Genomic DNA, 27,757 nt, shown 5'->3' with positions numbered 1-27,757 from the left:
AGGATGGCCGTGTGTGGTTTGAAAGAGCCCAGGATTTGTGCAAGGGTCATTAGCAAGGAATTCTGCTGGCATGGTGCATGGTGCATGGTGTCCAAGACCATCCTGGTGCCAGACCTTCCATGCCAGAAAGGCAGATGGCGACAAGATGTGCATGACGAAGGTATAGGGAGAAAAGTGGAATTTCTAAGTGGAAGAAGATGGCTTGGAGTCCAAAGAGTACAGTGACAAGAACTTGCCTGATTTCTAGAAATCAAAGATGCTCAAAAAACTGCCATTTATATCCCATTAATATTTCCATGGGGCAGGGGGACTCAACTTCAGTCATTTTAGAACATAAGCACAAATAGAGAAAAAAAAAAAGACTGAAAAACTGACTTCTTCCAACGAAGGTTTCAAACAAAGCATTTTGTACGTGTTGAGAGTTACTTTTTCCGAATCATGTAAACATACTTACTTAAGCGCCTGCAGAAAGTTAACCTAACACTCAGGATGGATAGAAGATAAATTAATTCCTTCAATCTAAGATCTCACCTAGCATAATTCACTGTAGAGCTACCACTTGAAATATCATATGAATATATGTTGGAGAAGCGGTTGAATGACTTTCTATATTAAAAAAATGATTATTTTACAAAAGTGAAAAATGTGGGGGATTTAAAAGAATGAGGTCATCTTTCTGTTTGTCTTTTGTTGTTGTTGTTGTTGTTTTACATTAGTCCACTTGAAATTTCATATTAATATATGTTAGGGAAGTGGTTAAATGACTTTCTATGTTAAAAAAATGATATTTTACAAAAATGAAAAATGTGGGGGATTTAAAAGAATGAGGTCATCTTTCTGTTTGTCTTTTTTTTTTTTTTTTACTTGACATTAGTCCCAAGGAACAATTTATTTGCTGGTAAGAAACTACCAATGGATTCTGTTCGGGCTTTTAGACAAAAAACAATGTCATTTCGTTCCTGTTTGTGCCTCACTTTTCTGTCTGAAAGCAAACGAGAAATGACCATGTTTGAGAGGAATCGTGAAAGGAGTTCAAATACTATGGGATGAGACACAGTGTGAGAAACCACACACATCAGTGATATCTTAACAAAGATGAGCGATCCAGCCAGCCACTGAGATGCCCAGAAGTGTGGGACTTACTTAATCGCTCTCTGAAAAAAGTTTCAGGTGTGGGGGAGGCACCAGGAGTGGGTCATTCCTACTTTGGTGCACAAGGACTCTTCCGCATGGACACCTCAAAGATACACCCCTTGAGAAACAGTTTTTAAACCTGGGGTACGGTTTCTGCATCGAAGTTCAAGTTGAAAACATACTATCTACTTGGGCTGAATGGTGTCCTTTCCTTGAGTGACCCCAAGTTTAGGCTTCAGCTTTTGCAAGAAGATACATAAGATGATCCTAAAGGAGAATGGTTTTCTGATGCTACAAGTCCCCATCCCATGTCTCCATTGGCTGTCCTATCCCATCTTTTCTGATGGAAAGAAGGTTCTGATGGAGAGGTGTCATGTGCCCAAACGTGGAAGGAGGTAAATAAGAGACCGGTTTTATTTGCCCTCCCTGCCTTGCCTTCTCAAAGCCCACATGCACATGGGGCTAAGAGCTACCTCAGCTTGCAGGCCTGATTCTGCTGTGCAGCAGAGCTTGAAGCCTTCCCTGAGCACCAGGCTCTGAGCACTCTGACCCATCACCCTTTCCAGGACACCCGACTCACACCCCGAGTGTAAACCCCCCTCCCCCGCAAGGGCTCCGACAGCAACGTCTCAGAGGGCAGCAAACATCGATCATGCATCCCTATATCCCTAACAGACTTCAGCACACCTTGGCACACAAGAGTCTTTTCCTAAGTATCATTTATGTGATGAATTCTAACCTTCAAGAGAACACACAAACTTTGACCTTGGCACTACTCAAGTTAGAAAACAGTCTTACCAGGCTGCGGGCGTCCCTTCCCCCCACAGAACATGAATATTCCCTTCACAGCTTCTGAGGGCTCTGTGGCTCTCTCTCTCCCTCTCCTCTCCCTTTCCCTCTCCTCTCCTCTCCTCTCCTCTCCTCTCCTCTCCTCTCCTCTCCTCTCCTCTCCTCTTGGAGGAGGCCCAGCGCTGGGGGAACGTGATGCGGAGGGGAAAGGGTGTGTCTGGGATGGGCTAGACTTTGCCAAGGACTCAGGAAGGAGCCTTGACATCAGCTCGCAGAAGGAGCATTCCTCTGGAGGCCCCGCCACAGGGGCCCAGGCCAGGAATTAGTGAGGCTATCAGTGAGACATGCTGGAAGGAAGTCTGGGACGGGGAGAGGAAAGGGTGAAGCCGAAAACCCAAAAAGACCACACAAGACTCTGCCCTGCACCGAACAGCTCAGTCAGAGCCTTGAGGACACACAGGCCAAGTCACAGGCCAAGTCACGGGCCTTCAGAAGTGAGGACGGAAAACAGCTTGGCTGGTTCCCTCATTATTCTAACAGCAAAGTCTCCCCTTCTCTCCTGACCCCCTTATCTACTTCAGTTTTCTCTTTCTCGCTCTCTCGCTCTCTCTCTCTCTTTTTTTTTTTTTTTTTTTTTTTTTGCGATAGTGCTAGAGAATGTGGTGTCACAGATGGCAAATCTAAAAGGTACAAATTGCTAGACACGCAGGAAATTCCCAAATCACTCTTATCAGAGCGTGTGTATGCAATTCTCTGACTCTGGGGACTAGAAATTCAGGTGCCATTTTTCGAAGCTTATAAAGACGGCATAATGCTGTATAAATGGGCACAGAGGTGTGTATTCTGGTCTCCCAGTTTCTTCCTAGGAAAAACCTAACTCCTGCACTCGGAGCAGTTCCTCTGAAAAGGGGGTCCATAAACACACAAAATGCAAGGAACCTTTATTCTTGTCATCCTCGAAAGCAACATGGGATGATGATACCTTAAGAAAGCCTTTGTGAGGGGCGCCTGGCTGGCTCAGTGGGTTAAAGCCTCTGCCTTCAGCTCAGGTCATGATCTCAGGGTCCTAGGATCAAGCCCTGAATCGGGCTCTCTGCTCAGCAGGGAGCCTGCCCCCCGCCCCCGCCTGCCTCTCTGCCTACTTGTAATCTCTGTCAAATAAATAAATAAAATCTTTTTAAAAAAGAAAGAAAGCCTTTGTGAGGGGCGCCTGGGTGGGTCAGTTGGTTAAGCATCTGCCCTCAGCTCAGGTCATGATCCTAGGGTCCTGAGATTGAGTCCCGCATCAGGGTCTGTGCTCACTGGGGAGCCTCCTTCTCCCTCTGCCTGCCACTCCCCCTGCTTATACTCTCTCTCTCTGACAAATAAACAAATAAAATCTCGAAAGAGAGAGAGAGAGAGAGAAAGCCTTTGTGAAGGCCCTCCCTCACACCACAGGAGATGCTAGGTGGCCTTACTTTGTGTCAGCATGCCATTTCTTTGTTCCAAATGGTGCCTCATCCAGCAGTAAAGACAGGGCAAATGACGCTACTCAGTAAACGGTGAGTTTCTTTTTGGGGAAAGAGCTCACTTCAAGCCCGGCTCCCGCTCTCAGGGGCGACGAAATGACGTGATGGGGAGAGACCAAGCTACCTCCATTCACAGAATGCCAGGGCAAGCTGCTCAGAAAGAACTGATAAGGCAAACCACTCAAATGGAACATGAGAGGAAATACACTAAGGGCAGGATTTTTTTAAAAGAGTATCAGAAAATCCCCATACTCTATTGATAGTTCTATAAAACTTTTTTAGACAAATTGTTTCCTTTCTCACATTTACTTATATACATCACAGGCATTTAGTATCGACTTCTAAGTTAAAGAAACTAGATGGGTCTCTCCATGCCATCCCCTGCCTGATCACATTACTATCCGATTCAAGCAGGTCTCATCAGAACCATGTTTATATTCCTCCTTCTAATGGGTTAGCCCACACGTGGGAAGTCCCGGCGTACATTAACCTTCTCCTTGGACATTCATTCAACAACTATTTGCTGAGTGCCTACAATGGGCCAGGTGGCATTTTAGGTGTTTCGGATTCAGTTGGTAACCACCACCATCATCATCATCATCACCATCACCATCACTATCATCGTCACCATCATCACCATCATCATCATCACCACCATCACCATCATCGTCATCATCACCATCATCATCACCATCATCATCCATCACCATCACCATCATCACCATCATCGTCATCATCGTCATCATCATCATCACCATCATCACCATCATCGTCATCATCACCACCATCATCATCACCATCATCGTCCTCCTCATCATCATCACCACCATCACCATCATCGTCATCATCATCATCATCATCACCATCATCATTATCATCATCATCACCATCATCATCCTGCTTTCATGGGGCTTACAGTCTAGTTGAGGGGATAGATGATTAACAAATAAATATGTAATATATAAAGTGCTTAAAAGGAAAACGAAGTATGCTAGCTAGTACAGAGGGATGGGGTGGGTGCTAGTTTATGTAGGTTAGGAGAGGCTGCTTTGGAATGGTAACTTGAGAAGTCCTACCTAAGGAGGCTGAGAAGCTTAAGAAAAAAATAAAGATCATTGCCTCTGTGCATATATGCTAAGCAATATATATATATATGTATACATATATGTATGTATTTTTTTTTTTAGAGAGAGAGATTGATGGGGGAGAGGGAAGGACAGAGGAAGAGAGGGAATCTTAAACAGGTTCCATGCCCAGCACAAAGTCCAGTGTGGGGCTCAACCTCAGGACGCTGAGAGCACGACCTGAGCTGAAATCAAGAGTTGGACACATAATGACTGAGCCACCCAGGCATCCCTGTGCTAAGCAATATTTGAGTGTGGAGGTGGACAGTTTTAAGAAACTTAATTTCAAAAACGACTCATATTTAATTTTCAAAAAGACCAATCGGTGGATCCTTAATTTAAATGACTAAAACTATATTCTTAGAAAGCCCCAAAGGAATACCTTTGAGTTATCACGCTATCTGGGAGGGCGGGTATCACGACAGTGACAGACATAACACACATATAATAGCATAAGACTGTGCTCAATATTTTAAAAACAGTTGTAAACTGAAGTTGTGCCGAATCACTGATTTTTTAGAAGCCAAACCGGCTAAAATGAATGCCTCATTCAAGCTGGTACGTTATGCAACGTGACACACACAGCGAGAAGAATCACCAGACGTCACTTAACCCAACTTTCTCATGTTACTCCACATAAACTGGGTCCACAGAGCTTTGGGGGTTCCCAGATTCCAAGGTTAAGTGCAACACCATGTGTAAAACCCAGGTCTCCTGACTCATAGGTAAATTTTCATGACCACCCCTTTCATGTACAAGATACCACATCTTTGGGCCAGTTTGAGACATTTTCTGGACTTTGAGATATCATCTGCTAAAAAGACGGTGGCAGATCTGAGAGGTGGCAAATGGGGTCCCACAGAGGCACTAAGTTTGGGGTGCGGTCTGCAAGGAATGCTGAGGACATAAGCTGCTCATGCCAATGGCTGCTATGATGGTTACTCAAATATTTATACATCCACATTCCTACCCCACTTGCAAGCACATGTTCTTTGAAAAATCTCCTGCTCTCCTGATCATAATGGCACAGGCTTTGGGGCACCCAGGATACCAAAGTAATGAACTCAAGGTAAAAACACACCAAGATCCCAAAAGATAACTAATGACTAAGATCACTAATTTCACAACTTGCTGAGAAAATTGGGATCCTCCCCAACACCCGCCAACAAGCAAATGTGATTTGCAAGAGGAAGTCCTTAGCACTGAAGGAGTTCACTAGAATTTCATATTTTCTTCCTTTCTCTCAACACACTCTATTTACAGATGGATTTTTAAATTACTTTAGTGGGGCATGTGGCATCTTAAAGTTTATACTTCAGAACTCCTCTGAAAACCTCATTTAATGTTTGGGGTTTGACAGAATATCACATGAGCATTTCAAAGCAAAAAAAATCAGATTTGAAACAAAAAGCTATTTTGATGACAGTGTCTGCGTTATTCACTTAGATGTAACCTGAAACCTACAACACCATTCCATACAACATTTGTTTCCTAGGATAAAAATGCTTTAAAAAAAATCACGTATTCTAACGGCCATATCAGTGGGAAAATAATTTCTAGTAAAATATCCTACTACTCTAGGACCCAAATTATTCCTTAATAGTGGGAGAAACTTCAACAGGAGAGTTGTTTTTTTGTTTTTGTTTTTAAGTAAGTATTAAAGTGCCTTATACAATACTGTGCCCCTTTTTGGGACATCAAACCAAGATGTTAACTGATCAATTCACAGGTTATTTGCTGTTGCATACAGATTTACAAAATAAAAAGTAAACATGTAGACTTAACAAAGTAACACTTGATGGGGGTTAGTGACCTGTCAAAGTTGCAGACTTTCTTGACCTCAACCATAGGACCAGGACTAGAATTCAGGTCTGTTGATTCCAGGAGCTGCATGTACATTTCCATGGGAACCAATGTGATCATATGTACAAAACAGAAACACATTAAAACACCAGTGTTTCCCACCATTTACTATGAGGTGCTGGGAGGTTTTAAATTTAATAAGTTTATTTGAGTATGACTATTTAACCCTGAGGAAATACGGATAAAGATGCATAATTTAATAGAAATTTTTAGAAAACCACAAAATAAAAAATATCCAGTGGAAATTTTTTGTTTCAGCATTAATGCTTTTTCTCCCTGGTATATGCCCCCATAGTGTTGCCCCTTGCTCTTTCAAAATCATTTGTGCAACTGCAAAAATGTAAGTTAAAAATGCCTGGAGAAGTTTCCTGACTTAATTGTTAAGCTAAGGGCTGATTATATAAAATTTTATATAGTATGTATAAATATATATTTCACATATACTTGTGTGTATATATAAATATATTTATTATATTATAATATATAATAAATATTGTATATTTATTATATATAAATATTGCATATTTATAAATACACAGAAAATATGTATTTGTTTATATAATATATGTACAAATATATGACACGTATTAAATATATATATGTATTGCATGTATATATAGACATACACACACATGCACACACATGCGCACACACACACACACACACAAAGTCCTAGTCAAAGTTGGTTCTTCATTTTCTAAAACTTGAAGACAATATACTCATAGCCCATCCCTGGTTTCCTGCAGCTGTATTCTTTCCTGATCAAAACCTTATAAACTTTTTTTTGGACCCAATCTAACAATGAGGTTAAAATCTCCAGAAAGCACAGGAGCTGGTCAGATTCCTAAATTCTGCGCGGGAATAAGCTCCTTGCAACCCAGCATGTGGTCTATATCATCAACGACTTGATATTTAATCTCCTCATGAAAAGCAACCAGCAGCTGATACTTTATTAATCCCAAAGCCTTGACCTTGTAATCTGATAAAAACCAGTAAGTCAGCCAATTCTGAGTAAGACAAGCACCCAACACAACGGACTGTATTTGCATACCTCAGATTTTTGAAAGGAAAAAAAAAAGTTTCATTCCAAAAACCAACCAACCAACCAACAACAACAATAAAACGTTCCATGAATAAAAATATCGGCTGGGTGCCAATTCTCGTAGCTGATCATTCGCCGGGAGGATTTTTACCCACCGAACCCCAAAGAAGCTGGACAGACCAGCTAAAAGAGTCCACTCTGCGGTGGGTTCTGTGTAACCGTCCCAGGACAGGGGGGTGCTAACCATTGAAAAGAATCACTGTCTTCCACTCTTCTACACCAGAAGAAGATAACGAGCAGGGCCCCACACAAGCAGAGAGAGAGGCAAGTTCGCGGCAAATAGAAACAGCACCTCTCCGCAAAAAAAAGAAATTAATTGGATGATCACTTAGAACTCATGCTAATGCCCCTTTGATTCCCTGGCTCGGTGACACGCGATGATTCACGGATCCTTGCGAAGCAGCCACCCCAGATGCCGCGCGTGTTCACTTACGACATTCACTGCGCGCTGTTCGCAGGTAGCCGGGGCTGAGCCCTCACCATGGAGACTCCCCACAAGAAGCTGGAGCGCTCCCGGGCTCAGGCGTGTTCTTTCTTCCTTCCAGAGGAGTGAGAAATCCCTAGTACGGGAGTCGGAGAGAAGAAAAAGGGACAGGTAAATGCCCCATCCGATCACTCTGTTATCCTAACAAATGAAGTCTCGTGGTCCATGCAACTCACTGATGACTCGCCCAAGACCACTTTCCAGTACCCTTTCCTTAAAAAAAAAGCAATGTAGGATTTTTGCTCTGGCCCCAGGAGACGCAGCGTGGCCCCGTCAGCCTTTTCCCTCTGTCCCTCCCCACCCTTCCCCTCCAATTCCCCCACACACACCCATAAAGTTGAAGCCGGTTCTGGGGGAGTCCCGATGTAATCCCAGCTGAGATGCAAACTTGCAATACGGTCTCATAACACGCCACCTGATTTTACTCTCTGCAAAAGGGAGGGAGCTGGGACGATCACCTCTTGCCATTTTCATACCTCACTGGGTTGTTGGGAAAATCAATAAGATCACTCTGGCAAAGTACTCACAGTTCCTGAGAAGAAAGGCACTATGTAAACGCCAAGTATTATTAGTGGTCATAAGCCTGTTACTGAGCTCTGAGCCAGAATTTAAAAGCCAGCTTTGGCTAGCCACCAACGGTCTGCTCTCCCTGAGGCACCCGAACGTGCAAAGAAGTCTGCATGGGCTGCTGTGCGAAAACGTCCCAGCCACGGAGGGGTCCGAAGAAGCCCAGCAGCGGAAACAGAGCCTTCTGGAAGCTCAGGGAGAAAGAAAGTGAAGGCCTGGAACAGAGCGGGAAGCAAAAGGAAGGGGAAGGGGGAGGAGGGTGGAGGGTGGAAGGTGGCTGACAACTAAGGCCTGTGCAGGCGCATGGTTCTTTGGTCCCTGCCACTGGGCTGCCTCCGATGGCTGGTTGAGAGTGCTCAGTGCACTGGAGGTTTGCAGGGCTGTGAAATTTTCCACTTGGCTGTCTGCCATTCCCGCCCACCGAGGATAACACTTCCACACACCCAGAAGTGGCACACCGAGGCCCTGCTGGGGAGGACTGGGAGAGTTTTTGTTTGTTTGTTGCTTTTAAAGAAAAGCCCTATTCATACCCCAATCCTTAATATTTTCCACACCTGGATTTCTTGACTTTTTTCCCCCTCCTTGAACACAGAGCCAGGAACGGCTCTGCCTGGGCCAACACGATCAAGTTATTTTGACTTGGGTATTCTTGGGGGACTATGTTTGAGGTATGGGAACGTACGTGACAGGCTTTGCGGACCGTGAGAAACCTAGAATTTAAGTGCTGTGCTGGCGCCCTGTTAGTTTCCCAGACGAATCATCCACGAACGAGTTCCCTTTCAAAGCCGCAAAGCACATGCCGAACAAAGGCGGGAGGCTCGGGGCTAGCACTGTGGGAGTGACCCTGTTTTCGAGGGAAAAATGCGGTCCTCATCCCCTAAAAAAGGCAAAGACGAATAACAGCAAATCTTCGATTTGGAATTGGTAAGACACTGACGAGTATACCTCAAAAAAAAAAAACTAAAAAATGGAAAGAAGGAAATTAGGACAGAAGGGAGGAAGGAGGAATCTGATACAAATATAATTAATGGGGGGCTTTTATAGTGAATACAGTTTAGCAAGTGCTTTCTTCTTCTCCTTCTTCTTGATTGAGGGATAACTGACAGATAACTTTATATTCGTTTCAGGTGTACGAAGTGCTTTCATATTCATTCATTCATTCATTTGTTCACTCACTGGACAAATTTTTACTTGGTTCTTCCTATATTCACCAGGTTCTATGTTCATAATAGTGAACAAAACAGCCGAGGACGTGGCCTTTAAGGAGCTCACTGAATCAAGAGGGGCAGACAAGAACCAGCGCGTACCATTTGTAGTCCATGTGTGAAATTTGCAAATCGGATAGGCATTAGGAAGGAAAAAGAAACACTGTGATTTGTGATCATATTGGGGGTACCGCACTCTCCACGGGGGGCTTCGGAGGGCTTTTCTTACAAAATGACCAGATGAGAGAAGTTCAGCAGGTAGAGAACACAACCTCTGCGTGATGTGATCTGGCTGGACGTGTACGATTCATTTCTGGTATTTTATTTTCTTTACCCCCTCCCCCACACTGGCCATTTCAGCTGGGTCTCCTTTATCAAGAAATGGGCCCAAGAGCTGTTGTCAGGACCTTGAAATAAGAGTGGTTTCTTCCTCCCAACTACCAGAACAACAAACACGAGTAATTTCTGCTAGAGGAGCCTGGTTCAAGACAGGTATTACATTTGATGTGACAGGAGAGGAAGCCTCTGGTTTCCTAATGCATCTCATGTCACCCCGTCATCACGGAGAAAGAGAAGGAAGCTCTCTATTAACACCTGCACGCCACAGCTGGAGTTAAGAAAACCCTCCCCCTACCCTCCCCAAGGGCTAAAAACAGATCACATCACCCATAAACTTCTGAAAAAATCTTCCTAGTGCTTTGCAGTAGGTTCCAAATTTGCTGGCTTCCTCTTTACTATTAAGATGTTTTTATTATTTTTCTCTGGGACTCCAAACAGCCTTTATGTCCGCGTCCTGTGAGCCTTCTCCTTTGGTTCTCGCCTTGGACACCTGTTTACTTACCCAGGGAAGCAGCAGGATGAAAAGCATAAAAAGCAATGGAAATATTGCGTTCATCTGAAGTGTTTTCTCGTTCCCTATCATCCCCGATCTGGTACAAGTTAATCCTTCTGCGAAGGAAAATCAGCTCATTCGCTTTCTTTATCCAGCAAAACAAAGGCTTCCTGGGACAGGTTCATTCATGTCCTCCCTGTGAACGAAGTTAAGTCTGAAAGTCTGTTTGAAACAAGCCAAACTTCCACTGGAGTCTTGTCCCATCTAAAGACACCCAGGACGAAATGTAATTTCTCCTACAAGTTTCTCATATAACCAAAGACATTGATAATACTTCAAGTTCAAAGTCTCGAAACACAACTCCTTGCTTTGACTTTGCAGTTTTGACAAACTTCAGCAAACTGGGAAAGAAGAAACAGCAGGAAAAAGGCCTTCTCCAATCCAAGCAGCCACTCCCCCCGCCGTCAGACCTGGGAAATGACACCAGGCTGACAGTTGCATTCTCTGGTCCAGAGAAGAAAATGACACAATGCCAATGTCTCCTTTCCCTGACTGCCCATAGCACTTACAGAATCTACCGCACATGTTGACTCGAGGTCCTTTTCAATTCAGCACTCCGTTATACTGTCTTTCTATTCGCCACTGGATTTACTTAAGTCTTGGAAGTTCAAAAAGTTTATAAGCTCCTTGATGAAAGAAACCTTGCCGTGCCTTTCTTTTGCAAACCCCTCAGAGTGTCTAGTAGGAGAGCCTGCATTTAAATTAAATGAACCATAGCCAAAACCTGTTCTATGACTTAAACTTTACTCCAAAGGAATGCTCTATAGCTTATCATTTAAGCCCTTCTTCTGGGGTCCTGTAGGTCCTACGTTGTCTATCATCTACATGAAAGCCCTCCATGAATGGAAGAACAATTAAGTTACAACTTCCCCTTCTGTCTTTTGTTCTTCCAACCCATTACATTTGGAGTCATTAACGGCTCTTCAACAGTTGCCATAAATATCCCTGATCCTCATAGCTTCCCAAACTTCTGCTAAGGAAACCCTGGTGGTATGTGGAGGGGATGTATGGATGTTCTGAGGCAGGGGCCCTTGAACCTGAACCATTATCAGAAAAATCTGGAGGTCAAGGCTCCTGGGTGGCTCAGCCAGTTAAATGTCTGTCTTTGGCTCAGGTCATGATCTCAGGGTCCTGGGTTCGAGCCCCAGTACGGCTCCCTGCTCAGCAGGGCATCTCCTTCTCCCTTTCCCTCTGCCCCTCCATCTCAAATAAATAAAAAATAAAACCTTAAAAAAAAAAGAAAGAAAGAAAGAAAAACTTGGAGGTCTTAGGAAACGCCCAGAGGTCACAGATGCCTGGGTTCCCTCCTTCCCCAATGTCTCCTTCATTAGACCTGGGGTGGGGGGCGGGGCGCAGAGAACTTGCATCTCTAACAAGTTCCCAGGTTTTGCTGGTGCCGCTGGTCCACGGACCACACTTTAAGAACCATGAAAGCTAAGCCTGCTCTAAAGGTTAAGACTTCCAGTCAATGATCTAGCCAGACAGAGGCCACAAATCTTTCGGGTATATTTAATCACTCTAAGATGGCTACACTGGAAAGAGTAACACTTGTCTGGTCTAGAGAGGTGGCAATGGCGAAAAACCCCCAAAAGGCCCACATATCTTATAATCTGGGGGAAATTTCTGTTGCTTTGGTATTTGGCTGTTATCTGCTCTCCCCTCTACTGGCTCCAGAACTATCTGGGTCAATTCTGCCCTTTATCTCCCCATGGGTCTTCTTCTTCTCTGCTGGAAACTTCTTGGCCAAAACACTCAGCCACTGCTATCCCTACGAGATGTTCTCAGATGGTTGTTGCCTCTCTCCTGTTCACTAACGAACATGAGAGTGTGGTGTAAATTCAGCGCTGGTATTGCACCAGATAGAGCTCAACCTGCCTCCTAAAAGCAGTGGCCTTTCCCTCCCTGACTTCTCTTCCACTCTTTGGTTAGGGCTTCTCAATAGTTCCTTCAATTTCCTTTTACTTTAGTTCAGTGGACTAGCATTTCTGCTTCAACAGTGTCTTTCTGGAGTGACCTCTCCCCCATTCTTTCGTTATCTGGGTTGGGGTGGTCTCACGCCTTGGGTGCAAAGATGGGCACATGACCTAGTTCTGGAAGATTAGAATACATATCCCCTCTCACCATGAGGACTGGTTTTACAGATAGGCACATAATCAAAGCCAATCAGCTCCTCTCTTGGACACGCTGGAACATGAAAGTGTGGTCTCCTAAGAGCTATTTTTATTCCCTTGTGAGGAAAACCCATTTGAAAATGAGGCTCTGGAATAGGGAGCAAACCCAAAAGACAGAAAGTCCAATTCCTCATGATGGTGAGGTGCCTTGGATCCAGCCATGCCAAAAGTGAAATTTATCCCTGGATTTTTCAGTTATGCTGTGAGAGACAAAAATCCACAGTGGTCCCCTAGATGCCCAATGTCCCAGTGCACACACACCTTCTCCTAGTTATTCATTCAAGCACAAATTCAGTGGCTGCCACTGTGGGGATTTGGCAGCTAAAAGTAAGGCCCCCAATCAATGGACCTTAAAAGAGAAAGGTTGTCCTTGGTGGGCCTGACCTAATCAGGTGATCCCTTCCAAAGGACAGGCTCTTCCAAGATTGAGATTCAAAATGAGAGGACATATTTTGGTTGGGGGGAAGGGGTTTGCACCCCATGAAAAGGTACCAGAGAGGTACCAGCTGACAGCCCTGGAATGGGGGTCTTAGACCTACAGCCGCAAGGAAATAAGTTCTGCCAATCACCACATGACCTTGAAAGAGGATGGCGGGCCCCCGATGAAAATGTGGCCCAACTAACACCTTGATTTCATCCCTATGAAACCCTGAATGGAGAAGCCAGCTAAGCTAGGATAGCTGCAGAAGCCAAGATAACAGGGGTGTGGTTTGAAGCCCCTAAGTGACGGTAATTCGTTATGCAGCAATAGACAACAAATATATATGAGATACAACAAATTTGGGTGGTTTTTTTTTTGGTTTTTGTTTGTTTGTTTGTTTAAATCACCTTGAGTTTCATTTGTCTCTTGTAACCAAAATATCCTAGTCCTCTTGATTGCTCCCCGGCGATACTAATCTGGTGTCCTCCCATCACTCTGCTGTTCCTCTTTTCCACTTGTGTCCCCTCTTGTTATTCCTTCTAGACCCAGGGTATGTGTTCCCCAAGGTGACACGCTCAGCCCTCTTCTCTTTCTTTGCCAATTTCCTTTTCTTGCCTAGAGTTTTTCAACCTGTACCCTGGGCCCTGGCGTCTCCCCCTTTCAAGCTGCTGGATTATGCCAGTCTTCAGAAATCACATCTGTTTCAAAACTTCCCATTGTTGCCCTCGAGCCAGGGCTCCTCTTTTATTTCTGACTCTTGCTAATGGCACCACTGTCTTCTTCTCTTCCTCCCTGCGCCCCTTGGCTGTTGAGTGTCATGGAGCCTGACCTCCAAGCCCACGCCGCCAGGCTGGCTCAGACCCCATTCCTCCACCAGCCACTGGCTACCGGGTTTTCTCACCTGCAGTCTTCTCCCTGTGCACCCTGCGTGAGTCATCCCCATTGGATCGTATTTCTTTTTTTTTTTTTAAAGATTTTTTTATTTATTTATTTGACAGAGAGAAATCACAAGTAGGCAGAGAGGCAGGCAGAGAGAGAGGAGGAAGCAGGCTCCCTGCTGAGCAGAAAGCCCGATGTGGGGCTCGAACCCAGGACCTGGGATCATGACCTGAGCCGAAGGCAGTGGCTTAACCCACTGAGCCACCCAGGCGCCCCCATTGGATTGTATTTCTTAAAGTAGATCAGATAATACAACTTCTCCACACTGTACCATCACAGGTTCCTACAGCGTGTGGAAACTCTCCACAGTCTGATGGCGGAGACCCTCACAGTTTGGTTCCTACATGTTTTCCTCCTGATGCATCTCATCCCAGCCAGAGGCACTGCTCCTTCTTCGTCTCTGAGCTCCCATTTCCACGCCACAGCTTGGAATCCAAGCCACGGCTCCCAAGGCCCACACAAAGCCTCCTTTCTCCCTCACTCTTTCCTCCATCCTGTTATCTTACAACTTTCTCACTCATCTGTGATTTTGCTTTCTTCAATTTTAGCTACCTTCAGGCAATCAAGGTCCAAAACCCCAGGATCCTCCTTCTGATGTATGGTCAGAAGGTCAATGCCTATGTCATTCGCCTCACTGTGCCCAGTCCCGGAGGACTTTTACCATCTCATCTCATCCCACAGAGAAGGGTGAGTACAGCACAATAAGATATTTTGAGAGACAGAGACCACACTGACCTAACTTTTCTTATAGTACACTATGATTGTTCTACTTTGTTATTACTTATTATGTTTTTTTAACTTATTAGTTTATACATTATAATTAATAGATCACAAATAAATTTATGATTTGTAATTGATTAATTTATAAATTAAACTTTAGCACAGCTTTGCATGTATAGGGAAAAAAAGAAATGTATCCTGGGTTTGGAACCATCCATGGTTCTGGGCATCCACGGGGGTCTTAGAATGGAGTCCCTGTGGAAAATGGGGCATTCTTGTGCCCTTTAAAAAAAAAAAGTGAACTCTGACAGTTTTTTTATTCCTTTTTCTCAGGATACTAATAATTTTATTCCTTATGTAAGATAGATACCATTTCCACAGTCGACTGCAAGAAACTCTATGAAGTCAGGGCTTGAATCTGCCATCTTGGTCGGAGTGCTTTTATAAATGGTAAACACTTGATAAATATTTATCAGTGAACTAAGAATGGGATATTTTACTTTCACTCTAACATGTCTCCTCTACTCTGTGGTTCCAAGACAGGAGAGCTCCCTTTCTGGTGACTTGAGAGAAAAATCATTACATAAGCCTCTGTGGAAACTGCTCAATCAGTGATATGTTGGGCAAGAGCCTCCTTTTCCAACTCAGGACCAAAGCGGACTCTGTATTTTTGTTCTGAGGAAGAAAGAGAAGCAACCGGCGCTGCTGGAAATCACAGAGTTCAGAATCGCCTCCTCTGGGTAAGCAGGCTCAGCCCAGCAGGGTCCCCAGCCTCTGTCTCCATTCTGCTCACAAAAGAGCATAAATGTCAGTCACGGAGGCCCCAAAGCTCCTCTGTCCCCAAAAGGCAACGAATGTCAATGCAGAACTTTCCTGAGAGGATGGTGTCCGGCCCGATTTTAAGAAGAGCTGGAGGAAGGGGAAGGGCAGCATGAAGCCCGGACAGAAGGAATTCTGAAGAATATGATGTATTCATCACCTCGTGGGACCCCTACTCAATCCACATTTGATGATTTGTGTGACTTATCCATTATCAAATCTTTTTCCAAACCGGTAATCCTTGGATTATGCATTTGGAAGCATCTGGGATATTTTCTCCTGATATTGACCGGTTTGTGTTTCGGTAATAAAAACTAAAATTAGTATGTGTCTAAAGGACACATCATCGGAGAGATACGTACGCTGGGAAAAAAATCCTGTGACCAAACTTAAAAAAAAATTCTAATTCCTGTTGATTCATGCCACGGTTTCTCTCCTACTGTGTAGCAGAGCTTATCACACAAAGGTAAGGCTTTGCCCACAGACATTAGGCTCAGCAAGTGTCTATGTGCAGACTACGTCTCCTTACCAGCAAAGATCAAAGTTTGCTAAGAGATAATAATTATGTATCCAGAGAAAAGTATGTCTGCATAGCAAGAATAAAATGAAAATACAGATGAGAAACATGCCATCCGCATTGAATAGCTGTAGAACGATTATCTCTAGGAAATCATAATTTTTAAGACCAAGATGGCACGTGCTCCTTATTGACAATTTCTTCCTGGCTTTATTTGTTTAAAACTTGGCTTGCACAGGGTTGTCGGAGCCTATCAGAAGGCACTTGGCCCAGGACATGTAGGAATCTTGCTCCAGAAGCCCAGACAGCACACTGAGGCTCCACATTCTCTGGGTTACAAGCCCCTTTCCCACCACGATGAGTCATCACACACCTTCTCTCTGAAGAGTTGTGTTCATGCCTGGGTGCTGCCGAAGGGCTTGGTAGAAATGGGGAAGGTGGGGAGGGGCCCTCGCTTCGTGGGTTCATCACTCACAAAAGCAATTACAAATCAGGAGTAGTGAGAGGGTCTCCTTTGGGAGAGTGCTCTGATTTTAACTGGCTTTCCATTTCTGCTCTTTTGGCTCTAGGACAAAACTGAGTAAATTAGACCAAAATTTAGAACACAATTAGTAAACATTCTAAGAAAGAAATGTAAATATTTCCCTCTTGTTCTCTTTTGACATAATATTAGGAATGCTACGATAGCATCTTCATTTGATTTGGTTTGACTTCACAAAATACTTTATTTCGATGGGTCAAAGTAAAATGACAAAGACAGAATCCACATACCCCTCCACCTCCCTACTTTTGAACAGATACAAGTAATAGAATTCACCAAAGGTATTCAAAACAGAACTCTGAAAGCATCCTATCAAAGCCACAACTTCCTTTCCATTTAATGAAATACTACTATGTATAAACACGGCTACAACTCATGCTTTAGAAGTAAGTTGAGCGCAGTTACATGAAAAAGGCTCTTCAAAGATTTTTTTAAAATAGAATTATTTTCCCAAACTCAAGATAGGCACAACTACCCAACTTCTGCAGAGGGTTCAGAGAAAAGGACTTTCTGTAATTTTATTAGGAGAATCTCATTTGTCTTCCTTTTTGTCTGCTTTACTGAATTAATAAAGCCAACTAATATAAGGAATCTATGTATTTTTTAAAAAAATATTTATTTATTTGAAAGAGAGAGAGAGAGAGAGAGAGAGAGAAAGCACGAGTGGGAGGGGCAGAAGGAGAGGGAGAGAGAATTTCAAGCAGACTCCACACTGAGCATGGAGCCTGGGGGCTCTATCTCACGATCCCGAGATCATGACCTGAACTGAAACCGAAGGTCAGATGCTCAACCAACTGAGCCACCCAGGCTCCCCCTACCCCCATGACCTTATATTTTAATCTCTTTTTCATAGTATTCCAAGCAGCTGCCTCCTTGTTTAACTATTACAACTTTCTGATGCAATCAGAACAAAAGTATTGCAGGACAAAGGGGCTATTGTAAACTTCTCTCCTTTTAGAGGAGGCTTAATAAAACTATTCTAGCTTAAAACCTGAGATTTCAATGGTCTGAGCTGTAAACACCAAGTAACAGAAATGCCACTTGGCATGAAGTCTGGGGATTACCTGTTGAAACACCAAAGGCAGGCATACTTTGATGTGGGTTATCTGGTGCCGGGGAACTACCAAGAAATACAATTATTCTTTTTTCTATGAATCTGGAGGTGAAGATAGGATACCGTATTTGGAGTAAAGATGATCCACGGTGTGGTGGTGGGGGGAGCCCGGGGAGGGGTGCTGGAGGGCCGGTGCATGGCATGGGCCAGCTTGAGCTAGTTTCAAGTTACACTGTCTAAAGAAAGACCTCCTATCCCACTTGCTACAATGTTCTAAGGCCAAACAAAGGGAAATACCAAGTATTATTTTCTGAGCAAAGGACAGCCCCCCCAAGTCCCGGGCAAGATGCAGCCATGATTTGCCTTCACAGTCCTGAAACACCATCAAAATACCTAATGATGGTGTTTCATCAAAAATCCCAAGGAGCTTCTTGACATAATGAGCATTCTAAAAGTTCCCTACATTTCTTTAAAAATAAATATTAAAAAACTCCACAGACATAGCAACATCTGTTTGTCACATGGCCTGAGAACACACATTCTCAGGGAACAGCATTACCTGCCACCCCCCCATGTCTACCAGAAGAAAGAAAGAATAAGGGGTTTTCTACCCTCCTCCTTCAGCCTCTGGGTTTAGGGGTTTATCCTCATATCATGGCTCAGGGGATTCTCACACTTAGCAACTCCCAACATATCCAAGGAGGAGAAAATCTCTCGCTCCTTAATTGTTTTGTCGAATAAGCTCTCAAAAGTTCATTTTTGTTACCTTTTTTCAGGCAAAATAAGAGGCCTTTTACAAAAATTCTATTGCTAAAACAATGGCATTCTCCCGGGAATGACTTCGTTATGGAAATGAAGTGACAGCTTCTTTTATCTAACCAGGCAGAAAGTCTGCATTTATAAAAGGCATTCAGAGCACTCAAGTGCTGTGTGTGGGCGAGGAAAAATGCTATTTTTAATTCAGATTGCAGCATTCCTCCCATACAGGTCTTTCAGATAATCATAATCATAATAATACTGATCTACAAAGAAAAAAAAAAAAAGATTCCCATTTCTGCTGACCCCAGCAGAAAAAGAGTAGAAGGAAAAAAAAAGAAAGAAAGAAAGAAAAAAGATTAGAATGACAAATACCGTTTCCTTCCACATGTGGACCACTCCTTAGACTCAGAGATCAATCTCTAAAGCTTTCAGAGCAATCTATTATCCGGAATTAAAAGCACTTAAACTCTGTGAGTAATAGCATTCCATCTCACACAAATTTACATTTTTGTACGTGTGACTTTCATTGTGAGTCTGCAGGAATCACCTGGGCCTGCCGGGAAAAACTGGGTGAGCTCTTCCATCTGTCCTCAAGAGTTGACAGTCCTTGGTGATGAAGTGACGGAGGAGTCCGTCTATGTGACACGGCCACACTGGAAACCCGATGTCTGATTTCAAAACCCGGAAGGACCCCAGGTACGCAAGAGGTGTCTGAGCTTCTGTCTGTGCAAATGCAGAGCCTTCCGGGTCAGATTATGGAATCTACAGATGGAGACTGGCAGACGGTCTGCCATGTTCCTCCGAATGGCTCTGCTGGGGACCAAAGCCTGAGGAGGGGTGATGGATGGAAGTTCTGGTAGGGAAGAGGAGACCAGCGTAGATGACGCTGCAGAAGTATGACATTAGAGAGAAAAAAAAGTGTAGCATCAGAGTGGAATTATAAGGCTAATGGATGGAACAAGACCTCCAGTCATGGCTAAGTGACTGGTTTATGGCCCCTTGAACAGGATGAGAGATGAGAGAACACACAGGGTCAGAGAGAGATTTTGTAATTGAAGTAAAAGTCACGGTAAAACCATTTTAATCATCTGTGAAGTGTACAATGCTGTGTTTTTTACCATTAGCTCATTCCAGAAGATTTTCACCATCTCAGAAAGGAACTCCATACTCACTCTCCATTCCCACCTCCTCCTGTTCCTGGCAACCACTCATCTACTCTCCGTTCTATGGCTCTGCCTATTCTGGATGTTGCCTATAAATGGACTCCTGTACTATATGGCCTTTTGTGCCTACTTCCTTCCACTTAGCATCCCGTTTTCAGGATTCATCTAGTACTTTGTTTCCTTCCTGGCTACATAATAGTCGGTCGTAGGTAGAGACTGTTTCTCTATCAGCGGATGGACATTTGGGTTATTTCCACTTTGTGGTTATTAGGAAGTTTGAACATTATTCTACCTACTTTTGTTTGAATGCCTGTTTTCAATTCTCTTGGGTGTACACCGAGGAATTGCTGGGTCATGTGGTCATTCCATGTTTTATATTCTGAGGAGATGCCAAACTGGTTTTCCAGACTGGCTGCACCGTTTTCTGGAAATGTATGAAGTCTCCGATCTTCCTTCTTTGCTAACATTGGTTATTTTCCTTTCATTATTCATTATGGCCATCCTGGTGGGTATGAGGTGGGATCGCACTGTGGTTTGGGCTGCATTTTCATAGCCACTAATGATGCTGAATGTTTTATCAATGTGCTTGGAGGCCATTTGTATATCTTCTTTGGAGAAATGTCCATCCAGTCCTTTGTCCTTTTAAAAATTGGGTGGTCTGTCTTTTTGTGGTTTAGTTCTGAGAGTTCTTTATATATGGTGGAAGCCAGAATCTGATCAGATACATGATTTGCAAGTATTTTTTCTCATTCTGCAGGGTTGTCTTTTTATTTTCTTGATAGTGTTTTTTGAGTCACCAAAGTTTTTGATTTTGATGAAGTCCAATTTATCTATTGTTGTTGTTGTTGTTGTTGTTGCTTCTGTTTTTGGTGTCACACCTGAGGATCCATTGCCAAACCCAAGGTCATGAAGAGCCACTCCACTGTTTTCTTCTAAGAGTTTTATACTCTGGCTCTTACATTTAGATCATTGGCCCATCTTAGTTAATCTTTTGTATGTGGTGTGAAGGGTCCAGCTTTCTTTTTTTTCTTTGCATGTGTCTCATCTGTCCTTCCCAGATGTCCCAGCACCACTTGTGGAAAAGAGGTCAAAGAGGTTTTGAGTATGGAATTATTTTAATCTGTTCTCTTCCCAAAAGGTGTTGTATGTGCATGTGTGGGGGGGGGGTTGAAAAAAAATTTAGCAAATTACCTTTGAATGACTTTATGGTTACAGTGAATACATCCCACATTTTGAAGATATAACAAATTTTCAACGGTCCTGACTGAAAAGGACCATAATCCTGAGCTTTTGGAGAAAGAATGAGCTCTTGGGTGGTGCTTCTGCAGGGACTAATTTCCTAAAGCAACGAGGAGCTTGAAATGGCTCGGTCTTCTGTTCTTTTAGCTCCATTTGTTTCTATGTCTCTTCCCCTCTAGTGAATTGTTTTAGTCCTTAGACATCTAAACACCTCTGTTCTCTTCCCCACCCCAATACCTGCCTATTATTAAGAGAACTTAATAATCTAGTTTATAGTGAGCCAGATGTAATATACATCGAATATGATGTCCAAATTCCAGTTTTAAGCAAAAAGAATTAAAGTTTAGAATTCCAGGCATCATCCATTCAGCCACTGGATGAATCGGAGACTTTCGAATCCCCCTCCAGCATCATTGCTCAAACTTGTCGCACACTGAGATCGCACGGGGAGCTTCAAGAATACTGAGGCCTGCGAGAGACCCTTCCTTAATGGATCCGGGGTGCCGCCTGGGCAATGGGGCTCTAATGTACAACCAAAGATGAGAGCCAGCGCCCTAAGTCAGTGGTCAGAAGTGGCTCCTGACCCGCCCCACCTCGGAGCCAGCCTTCCTGGCCACCTCACACCAATTGCGGTGTGTTAGGGATGTACATTCTTCCATTTCTGTTAAGTTTTCTCATTTTAAAACTAAGAAAACCTGAATTTCTTCTATTAGTTCTCATTTAGTCTTCCCCCACATGCTGTCAGTATTCCCAATGACCAGGGACAAAACCAACTGAGAGATTAAGCAACAGCCCCAGAGCCCGAAACTTCAAAGTGGCAGAGAAATGGATTTCAGTGAAGTGGATCTGCGACCCCAAAGTCTATACCATGTAAACCCTCTCAGTAATTTTAGAAGAGCCAACCAGGGGGCGCCTGGGTGGCTCAGTGGGTTAAGCCTCTGCCTTTGGCTCAGGTCATGATCTCAGGGTCCTGGGATGGAGCCCTGTATCGGGCTCTCTGCTCAGCGGGGAGCCTGCTTCCCCCTCTCTCTCTGCCTCCTCATCTGCCTACTTCTGATCTGTCTGTCAAATAAATAAATAAAATCTTAAAAAAAAAAAAAAAAAAGAACCAACCATTAGGAGGAGGGTCCTATGGTTTGGTTCCAAGACCCACAAAGAGAATACCCATTTCACATCTTCCATCCGTCACTCATTTTGTAGGATGGGGCTGAGGGTGTACCCTCACTGAAGAGAACAGTGGTATCTACTGTCCTTTCTGTTGCGTGTGTGCATGCGTGTGCATGTGTCCATACAAGGGAAGTGGGCCTCGGGGATTTATCTGAATTTAGGAAGATATGACATGCTTCCAAAAATGCAGCTGGGTCAGGTTTTCAGAGACAGCTGGGCAGCAGTACTTCTTTTCCAGTATTTTGATAAGACTGGCAACAGGCAACGATAAACCTTTATTACGGTGCACAAAAACAAACACTGAGGGGACTAATTCTTCCTTCCTTTGTGAATTTAATCTGATGCCCACATATGATTACAATGCTCCATCGTTGAAGACAGCAAGGCCAAACGAATATCAGGCAAAAATCTCCAATCCTTAAATATTCAGGTTCTTGTGGTGGAGAAGGTACAACACCCTCACAATATCCTCTTGTCTGCCGAAGCACAGGGCACACTCACCAACCTTTATACAATAGCAGAATAAAGTCAGAATTGGTAAAATCTATTGGTAATGGCAGTAAAAGCTGGGAAATAGGTTTCAAGTCACTTTTTCCTCCTCAGACATGTGCACTCAAACCAATGTGTGCGTTTGGGCACGACAGCTTGTGTAAACACATGTATGAGTGCGTGTGTGTGCGTGAATGTGTACTCACATGCACACACCAGGCTTGAAGGAAAAATACATTTCGGTCCTGTCATTTTTTTTTTTAATTTTTTATTTATTTATTTGAGAGAGAGATCACAAGCAGGCAGAGAGGCAGGCAGAGAGAGAGGAGGAAGCAGACTCCCCGCTGAGCAGAGAGCCCGACGCGGGGCTCGATCCCAGGACCCTGAGATCATGACCTGAGCCGAAGGCAGCGGCTTAACCCACTGAGCCACCCAGGCGCCCCCTGTCATTTTTTTTATAGGTCTCATTTACTTATCTTTAAGAAAAGCAGTGGCGGGTACACTGCTTATGTTCTACAGAAGGAAGCTGGGAGAATGTCTGTCCAACGGACTCAGACGCTAGAAAGCAGTAAGGATTTGCTGAATGTCTTCGTAGGCCAGAATCAGAAGTGCGTTAGATGAGAAAAGTTTTTACAAGTGGGAGTTGTACCTGCTTGTCTCCTAATTGTAGTGAATCTGTCAACTTTCTTTCCAGTGTATCAAGACTTTACTCTTCAAGATCATTCTCAGTGTGCTCTGAATTGCTGTACTTTTAAGCTAACTACTTCTCAAAGTGCTGTTTAAAAACTGACATCTTCAACCACATTTCAGGCTGAGAATATACCTAAATTTGCAAAGTCTCATTGGTTCTTGAGAGAGTGCTACTTTAAAAAACACACTTGACAGCCAATCTCTTGAAAATGATTTGTGCAGAAATTGTGTTCAAATTACTTTATGCCAAGACATTTAAGAGAGAATGTGGTTTTCTTTGTAATAGGCTAAAAATAATGATATCCTTTATCTTCAACTGAACATGTACATATGTTGTATAAGCTGTTACATTTAAACAAATTGAAAAACAGTAGGATTCTGGCTCTAGTCCATAAAGAAACAAAACTTGCCCAGAATATCATGTTAAGCATTTAAAAAAAATACAATTAACTGTTATTTTCTATGAAGTTCGATCCTACATAATCAGACCTGTCAACCAGGTCCAAGGCATCAAATTAGAAAAGCCAATGTCTCAACAACACACGGGAAACAGGGAAGAAAAAAAAAACCCAGCTAGTGCACTCCAATTTTTACATAGGGAAAAAGAGAGTAAAGGGAAAGTTCATTTATATTTCTACAAGTTGCTTTTGAGTGAGTGGACTATATGCTATAGAACTTGACCTCATAGAAATAGCGTGTAAATCAGATTCCTACAATAATTCCCATTGGACATTTTGTTGAGTGTGTGTCATGTGCAAAGTGCTGCTAGGTGAGATATAAGGTTCAGAAATGAATAAAACATATCCATTGCTTTGAATTCAGGATATCGACTTTTTTAAAACAAAAAGCTAATTATAACCAATTCTAATAATTTTGGTTAGTTCTCTTTGCCAACAGCAGTTTTTTTGAATGTGTGATTTGGTTCATTTTTTGTTTTTTGGGTTTTTTTTAGCCACAACCCTATCTTCAAAGGAAATTTTGCATAGAAACCCACCAGGGAGTCAAAAATCCACATATAACTTTAACTCCACCAAAACTTAACTGCTAATAGCTTAGTGTTAACCGAAAACCTTACCAAAAGTGTCAATTGACACTTTTTTTGTATGTTGTATAGATCATATACTGTATTCTTACAATAAAGTAAGCTAGAGAAAATGTTATTAAGGGAAAATACATTTACTGTCCTGTACAGGAAAAAATTCACAAACAAGTGGACCCACAGTTTCAATCTGTATTTTTCAAGGGTCAACTATACATAAAACAAATAAAACGGAGGCCATTCATGTTGACCTACATTGGTTCCCCCATCTCTGCACTCATCATAACCAAGGACTTCTGAAGGCAGCCCTTGGAGGGTTAGTGGGCTTTGAGGAATTCTTAGCCCATTGGAGAGTGTGATCTGACCTCCATCAGTCTGAGGAGTCCATACTCCTTAAACATGGCATCAGGGACCTTCTATGCTTTGCTCCTTTACTTCCCTGCCTTACAAGCTCACCACCCCCCGTCACACGACACATCATTAGTGATGGAGAACCAACCGGTCACTGTGCACACTAGGTACCCTGTTCTTTGTTCCCCATGCTTTGTTCATGTTGTTCCAAAGCAGGTGATCCCTTCATGTCCCTCACCTATGTGTGAGAGACACCCCACAACTCTGCACACTTGGACACCATCTTAACTTCGTATATGCATTCATTTTTGCCCTACTGTGTTGGGTGGTAATTACTCAAGCCGCCTTCACCGAAACTAAGTCATGAGTATCTCAAGGATCAAGAGTCTACTGTATTTATAGTTTACTCCAGCTCTCAGCACAGGTCCTGGCGCATAATATGGGATTCATAACTGTTGGGTAAATGAGTAAAGATGGATAGATGGGTGGACGGAAGGAGGGATGGATGATATGGCTTGCTGTTCTTTAATCAAACTGGTAGGAAACATTTATAAGCATATGTATATATTAAATCCATATTTTTCTAAAACTTGTGATAAAGCACACAGAACATAAAAATTATCACCTTAACCTTTTTTAAATGTACAGTTCAGGGGCATTAAGTACATTCACACTGTGTACAGCCATCATCACCATCCATCTCCAAAATTCTTCATTTTGCATAACTGAAATTCTTATATATACATACACTCAAGAAACTCTTAATAACGTAGTTTAATGATCTCGGGTGTGGAATGCCCAGCGTCTTCACTTCCCCTTTGCCCCCACCTGCTGTACAGTTCATGCCCTTTTCATCCACAGTTAGGATGCTCCTTTGTGAGAAATGTGGTCAATGCGGTTGAGGCATGTGGTCAATGAAACTCCTAGCTACTAGTTTAGCTAATAGCTAGCAGCTTAAGTTGTTCAAAATGAATTTTTCTAAATTGTTTTCCTAAGCCCTCCCTGATTCCTACCACCATGAATTGTTAAGAGTCAGCTTTCAACCCGGGGACTATTTTGGGCTTCATGGAAGGCACGCTTTTAAGGAGGACGTGTATAACAGAGCCTAGAAACAACAAATGTAGCCTGTATGTGATATCCACGTGAGTTTTTCGTATTTGGACATTTCTGAACTTAGAACTTGTTTTACATATGATGAATATATAAAAAAGTGGTAGCATTTCTATCTCCCCCTCCCCCCGCAAGGAAACTAATCATTAAATCTGTGGTGCATCTTATAAATTAGGGCATCAGAAAATTTAGGGCAAGCTGGTAAATATTTCATATTTGTACAGGAAGATATTTAGTCTAAAATGCTGGCATATCACGATCCCACTTCCAATCCGATATGTAGAGGAGTCTAAGGCAAAGAAGTAAAAGGACTTGAAGGGGTGACAAGTCACCCTGGTGAACGGAGGGAGGCCGGCAGTGGGCAGCAAGGGACCCAGACACGAGGCCAGGATGTAGTACCAACGGCCACCCCATGAAAATCTCTCCCCTCCTCTAGCCTCAGGCTTACCATATGTAGATTACATGGGGTAGACTAAAATTCAAACAGGGTTAAGCTCTTCCTGACCTCCTTCCTCTACCAACATCCAGTAGCTCTCTGACGCTGCTCTAGAGTCCTTCCTGGGACACAAGCTCAAGGGCCAACTGGTTTCCTTGGCATGGTTGGTTCTGGCATCAGATAATGGGGAGAGCCACCTCCTCCTGAGTTCAGCTCTCCTACTCCCACTTTTGAAGCACTGTAATTCCAGCTCTGTTTTCCAACTTGGATTATCATTACTGCTTTCCACCTCCCCCAAGCACCTAATTACGTACCCCTCCAGGGAACCTAGGCTGTGTGAGGGGGCCAAAACTTGGCCAGACACAGCCTACAGTTCTCCCTCCTAGCTGTGGTTAGCCCGGATACCTAGACATACATGAGGAAGCCACTCAGTCCTTGCTTGAAAGAAGGCATCATATCGGTGCCCCAGATGTCCAACTTCTTGACTGATACATTTATCCTCCACCAAGCTTAACTCGCTGGAGCCATAGCACCAAAACTTCCTTCACCAAGAAATAAGCCAACAGCATGAAAAAGGTCCCCATCGGTCTTGCCTAGGGTGCTGGTATCAGTACTATTTTTGAGCATTCGAACATCAGGTCAGGCTGGACATCCCAACCCTCAAAAAGTTAGTTAGGGAAAGAACGCACACAGGCTTTATTTGAGAGGAAAAGTGCATTGGCAACGTCTAAAATAGAAAGTTAAATACAGCAATGAGATCTTGAAATTTCCCCTTGCAAAAAAAAGGGGGAGGGTGGGATTTAACATGAACACGAGCCAGATTTGCTGAAAAAGCAGTCTTTGTTCCTCAACAAAACTGAAGCTGACTCTTTACAGAGTACTTACATTTCCTGAAATATTGTACTATAACCGACCCGTGGACATTGTTACACGGCCCCTATTCTGAAAGCATGTTCAGGGAGAACCAACAGTATATAAAGAAAGTAATTTAGGGTCTCAGGGATGACTTCAGATGATTGAGAACATAAACTGTGACAACCGCTATCTTTTAAATGTTTAAGTAATTTTAGTGTTGCTTCAATTGTCAGACTACGTAAGTTACCAAAACAAAAACAAAAACAAAAACAAAAACAAAAAAAACCCCTCTGCTTTCTGTGGGTGGGGGCATGGGTGGAATAGGTGAAGGGAATTAAGAATATTCTTATCATGATGAGCACGGACAGAGTCATACATAGAATTGTGGAATCGCTATCTTGCACACCTGAAACTAGTATCATGCCATATGTTAACTCTACCGGAATTAAAATTAAAAACTTAAAAAAAAAAGTCTCTGCTTTCTCTTAGCCTCCACATGCCCAGTGACCGGGAATGATATTCTGCGAACAGCACACTGTCCCACCGCCTCCCATGAGAAATATGCCTCAGTAATTCTTCCCTGTTCTTCCTCAGCGGGACGGTGGCTCG

General features: G+C 43.2%; 1 protein-coding gene across 11 annotated transcripts in view; it reads right to left on the bottom strand.

Moving 5' to 3' along the window:
• ATXN1 (ataxin 1) overlaps nt 1-27,757 on the bottom strand; it is a 411,273-nt gene that overhangs the window by 145,562 nt on the left and 237,954 nt on the right. For all 11 annotated transcript variants that reach the window (XM_047735220.1, XM_047735223.1, XM_047735229.1 and 8 more), the window contains one exon: nt 7,954-8,080. The gene's annotated coding sequence lies outside the window, so the exon portion shown is untranslated. The remainder of the gene's footprint in view (nt 1-7,953; nt 8,081-27,757) is intronic.

This window comes from Lutra lutra, chromosome 6 (genome assembly GCF_902655055.1).
Source record: "Lutra lutra chromosome 6, mLutLut1.2, whole genome shotgun sequence".
NCBI classification, from domain to species: domain Eukaryota; kingdom Metazoa; phylum Chordata; class Mammalia; order Carnivora; family Mustelidae; genus Lutra; species Lutra lutra.
Note: the sequence above shows the minus strand (reverse complement) of the source record. Positions and strands in the feature narration are given on the sequence as shown.